Here is a 5,532-nt window from a genome sequence, read left to right on the forward strand (position 1 = left end):
AAAATCAATACTGGTGAGGTGACCAAACGTTTCTTCAACTCCTGGAAACTAGCCTCACACTCCTCAGTCCAATTGAACTTAGTATCCTTCTTCAACAACTCCGTCATAGGCTTCACAATCTTTGAGAAATTCTCAATAAACCTCCGATAGTATCCTGCGATTCCAAGAAAACTCCGGATCTCTCCAACTGTTGTTGGTGCTTCCCATTCGGTTACGGTCTCAACCTTTGTGGGTCAACTGCTATACCCTCTCCGGATATAATGTGTCCGAGGAATCCAACTTTCTTTAACCAAAACTTGCATTTGCTGAATTTGGCGTATAACTGATGTTCCCTTAGTTTCTCCAAAACCAAACGCAAATGTTCCTTATGATCCTCTTCATTCTTTGAATAAACCAGGATGTCATCAATGAACACTACAACGAACTTATCCAAAAACTCCATAAACACTTTGTTCATCAGGCTCATAAAATAGGCAGGTGTGTTAGTCAATCCAAATGACATAACGGTATACTCATACAATCCATATCTTGTGGTGAATGCTGTCTTAGGTATGTCCTGCTCTCGAATCTTCAATTGATGGTACCCTGATCGCAAATCGATCTTGGAAAACACTTTAGCTCCTTGCAAACGATCAAACAGATCATTAATCATTGGCAGTGGGTACTTATTCTTGATGGTTACTTCATTCAATCCTCGATAATCAACAACCATCCTTAATGATCCATCCTTCTTTTCCACTAGAAGTACTGGTGATCCCCAAGGCGAAGAACTTGGGCGAATGTAACCTTTATCCAATAACTCCTTAATCTGATTCTTAATTTCTACCAAATCCTTTGCTGGCATCCGGTATGGTCGCTTCGATATTGGGCCGGTACCTGGCAATAACTCAATCAAAAACTCAATGTCTCTATCTGGTGGCATGCCTGGTAATTCCTCAGGAAATACATCAGGAAAATCCTTCACCACTGGTACTTCCTCTTGCACAACTCCTGTTAAGCAGTTCACTTGTGTCCTGTTTGGCACATGCCGGGATACATACTTGATCCTTCTTCCTTCTGGTGTGGTAAGCAAAATTGTCTTACTGGCGCAATCGATGTTTCCTCCATACATCGACAACCAATCCATACCAAGAATCACATCCAGACCTTGGGATTCCAGAATAATTAAATCCGTTGGGAAAACATGCCTTCCTATACTTAATGGCACTTGGAAACATCCTTGTCTGGCCATGTACTCTGCTCCTGGCGAGCTTACAAGCATAGGCGTTTTAAGAATCCTAGTGGGCAGGCTATACTTTTCCACAAATCCCCTTGATATGTATGAATGCGATGCACCAGTATCGAAAAGAACGAGTGCGGTAAATGACTTAACCAAAAACTTACCGATTACTGCATCGGGCTGATCTTCAACCTCCTCCACATTAACGTGGTTCACCTGTCCCCTATTGAAAGGGTTCGGCTTCTTCCCAGAGATTCCATTGCCATTTCCATTCTGGCCTTCAGGACATTCATTGGCATAATGTCCGGTCTTCGAACACTTGAACCAGGTGACTTGACTCAGATCTCTCTTAGTTGGGGTCGATGGGGTGGTCCGGTTCTGGCCGTTGCTTCCTCCATTCCCATTACCATTCTTGTGGCCATTATGGTTGTGCGAGCTACCTCCTCCATGGGTATGCTGAAACTGAAATCCCGGTTTAGGGGTAAAACGGGGCTTCTGCTGGGCTCCAGGGTTATACTTCCCCTATCCATACTTCCTCTTACGGTTCTCAATCTGCTGTTTCTTTCCTTCAATCATGATGGAACGATCTACCAACTCCTGGTAGTTGTTGAAACTCGCTACCATCAACTGCATGCTTAGTTCATCATTCAGTCCTTCCAGAAACTTCTCCTGCTTAGTTGCATCCGTAGCAACGTCATCTGGGGCATAACGTGCTAACTTGCTGAAATCGTCAACGTACTGGCCAACTGTCCTTCCTCCTTGGCGTAAGTTGCGAAACTCACGCTTCTTCATGGCCATAGCTCCTGCTGAAACATGGGCAGTGCGGAAAGCTTGCTGAAACTGATCCCATGTGACAGTGTCAACTGGGTAAGTGGCTGTGAAATTCTCCCACCATGCTGCCGCGGGTCCGTCAAGCTGGTGAGCGGAAAACTTCACTTTCTCAACATCCGTGCATCTTGCAGTAGTCAACTCCCTTCCTATCTTGCGGAGCCAATCGTCTGCTACTATTGGCTCGGTGCTACTGGAAAACACCGGCGGATTCAGCCTAAGGAAATGGGCTAAGTGGTCAACAGGTGGTGGTGGTGGTGGGTTGTTGTTGTTGTTGTTCTGCTGGTTTTGGACTAACATCTGTATCAATTGATTCTGTTGCTGGATCAACTGAGTGAGCTCCGGTGGGAATCCATTGTCACGTCTCGGAGGCATCTGAGGGTTTAGAAAAGACGAGAATTAAGAATAGAGTGAGGTCTAAAGGGAAAACACTACCCCAATGCACATGAGCAAGTGCACACAAAATCACGTCATTCAATCAAACAAGGGCTTACAATCGGTCTAAAACTATCCCAAAAGTGCTCGACTATGATGTTTACAGGGGGGGAATGCTACTACTATCTGGTGGTCATCTAGAAATTTGAACCGGTGGAAGACTCCATGATATCTGCTCCAGCTTCGTCTTCAAAGTCGGGTTCACTTGGATCCGAATCGGTGTCGTCGATGATGATGTAGTTGTCCGGACATACGACGTACTCGTCTTCCTCTTTGGATGCTAACTTCCTCTTGAGTTCTTCAATCTCCTTCTTAAGATCGCCATTGTGTCTTCTAGTGCTACGATCTCGTCCATGTAGTCCTTGCGTGTAGACTCCAGTTCTCCTTCTAGCTCGATGATCCTTGCCTTCGCATTCTTCAACTCTATCATATCATTGCACATCTGGTTCTCGTGGCGTCGAATGTGCTGGTTTAACTCCTGGATGAAAGATGCAATGGATCTATCCTTCTTGGTGCTGACTAACTCCCATTGTTCATCTCGGCGTCCGCAAATCTGGTAGATAGTGTCCTTGAGGTCTTCTTGATAAACTTCTCCAATGCATCCTATGGTGATATGAGCTGCCATGCTCTTTCCCAGACTCCAGGTTGGTGCATTAAAAACACTATCTATAGGCTTCGTGATTGGTGCGAATGTCCTTCCCGGAACGTGAGCTTGAATCTTCCAGTGCTCCTCTTCAGGAAGAGTGGTGTTGAAGGTTCCCGTGAAGCTTGGTAATCCAATGTTCAGGTACTTGGTGACTTCCTTCAGGTGAAATCCAAATGGTGTGCCTTCATCCGGTTGAGCATACTTAATCTTCGCGTTCGTCATCCTAATAGAGTAGAAAAGATGAGGAGTTAGAAAATGAGAAGAGAATGGTGTTCTATGGCTTTAACTTAGTGGTCGTGTCCTACAGTCAGCGTGTGCTCTAATACCATTCTCTGTAGCGACCCGACCCGAATGGATCAAGTGCTCTGTGCTCCGGTGTCATCCCTGGATCAGTAATGCTGACACCACACAGTACATCGAAGGATTTATAGCAGAGTGGCAATCACACACTTATTACATCGTTGTCTCAAAGAGAACTTATTACAATAAATATGGCTTAAGGCCATCTAATAACGATAACAGCGGAAGACTCGGAAGATAAATGGGTCCATCAACTCCAACGGCATCACTAAGTATAGAACCACGACCTAAAAGCACCTTACTCGTCGTTTGAAAAGTCTGCAACATGAAAGTTGCAGCCCGAAAACGGGTCAGCACATGGAATATGCTGGCAACGTAACACATAGAGAGTAATGGAATGAAACAGCTATACTATATGCATATATGGCTGGTGGAAAGCTCTATGGTTACAGTTTTGCGTAAAGCCAATTTTTCCCTACTGCAAAGGAATAAATTTATTTAACTATCATGGTAGTTGTTAAACATCAAGAATGGTTGACAGCATTCCGATCCCAATTAAGTGAACAATTAAACCCAACAATATTAATTAGAAGTAACATGATGAGATTCACATGATATTCAAGTACTAGATACTCAAGTTGTCCATAACCGGGGACACGGCTAATCATGATTAGTTTGTACACTCTGCAGAGGTTTGCGCACTTTTCCCCACAAGACTCGATCGCCTTCGTTTGGTTTCTCGCACTACATGGTGTTTGAGAAACGGATGACCGAGACACAGTCTTTCAGAAGCGCTAGCACCTTACATGTGGGTACACCGGTACACCTACTTTCCCCTACATCTGCTAGTCTACCCGTAAGAGTTCGCACGACTTAGTCAACTATGCCAGAGCCCATAATGGCTTGTGGCTGCACACGAAAGTTTCTAGCATGAAAGATCTTATGATCCCTTTGAGCCTGGGTGGCGGTCCGAAATAGAAACAGGCAAGTCCTGATAGACATCAGGTGCCTCAATCCACCCAGATGTGTGTTTAAGTTGCCACCTTAGATAAACCATTAAAATTATCAACTCACATCTGTCATGGATATCACTCACCCAATCCACGTCTACTAGCATAGCATGGCATAAATAGCAAGCGTAGAAGTAACTCCCAAAGGTTTCATAATAATACAGGTAATAGGTACTACCTCATCTACTTCCCATCCCTCAATTTAATTAGATCCTAATCATGCAATGTGAGAGGATTGATCTAATGCAGTAAAACATGGGTTGTAGAAAAGGTATGATCAAAGTGTTACTTGCCTTGCTGATGATCCGCAAGACCTAGGGTTTCAAAGTAACAAGCGACGCAATCCGGGTGATCTATCGCAGACAAACAACAAGCATACAATAAGTACTCATCTAATGCACAGGTAAAACTCGAACAAGAGAACGAACCAGAAAATTCAACTTAAGAACTCCGGTTGCAAAGAAAGAAAGAACCGAACAAACAACGGAAAAACAAACGGCGGAAGAAACAACTCGGTTCTAGCAAGTTGAAACTAGGTCAAATTTTACCGGGGCAAAAACTTGTTTAAGTTGATTAGACGGAACGGCGGTTTTGAAATGAAACTCCAGGCGCTTGAATCACCTGATTCCGATAAACGAGCGGGAAGAAAGACTAGAACGAAGATCGGATCTGAGATCACGATCGGAAAGAACGCGGAATAAAACCGACGAAAAGAAAGAAACGAACGGTTAAACGAACGGGCGGCGTTAACCGGGAAAAATCGTTGATCACGTTCGTTGAGACGAACGGTCCGAAAGAAGAACGAAAAACCGATCTAGGGTTTCGGAAGAAAACCGAAACAAAGCCGGAAGAAAACGGAAAAGAAACGGAACGGTTCTTTTAAGAAAAACCGAACCGGCGAAGAAAAAGAGGCGCGGCGCGGGGCTACCTCCGGCGGCGGCGGGGTGCAAGGGCGGCGGCGGCAGCTAGGCGGCGGCGGCGGCTAGGCGGCGGCGGCGGCTATAGGCGGCGGCGGCGGCTATAGGCGGCGGCTAGGCGGCGGCGGCTATAGGCGGCTGCGGCTTGGGGAGGAGAGGGGGGGCTTGGGTATTTAT

This window comes from Triticum dicoccoides, chromosome 6A (genome assembly GCF_002162155.2).
Source record: "Triticum dicoccoides isolate Atlit2015 ecotype Zavitan chromosome 6A, WEW_v2.0, whole genome shotgun sequence".
NCBI lineage: Eukaryota > Viridiplantae > Streptophyta > Magnoliopsida > Poales > Poaceae > Triticum > Triticum dicoccoides.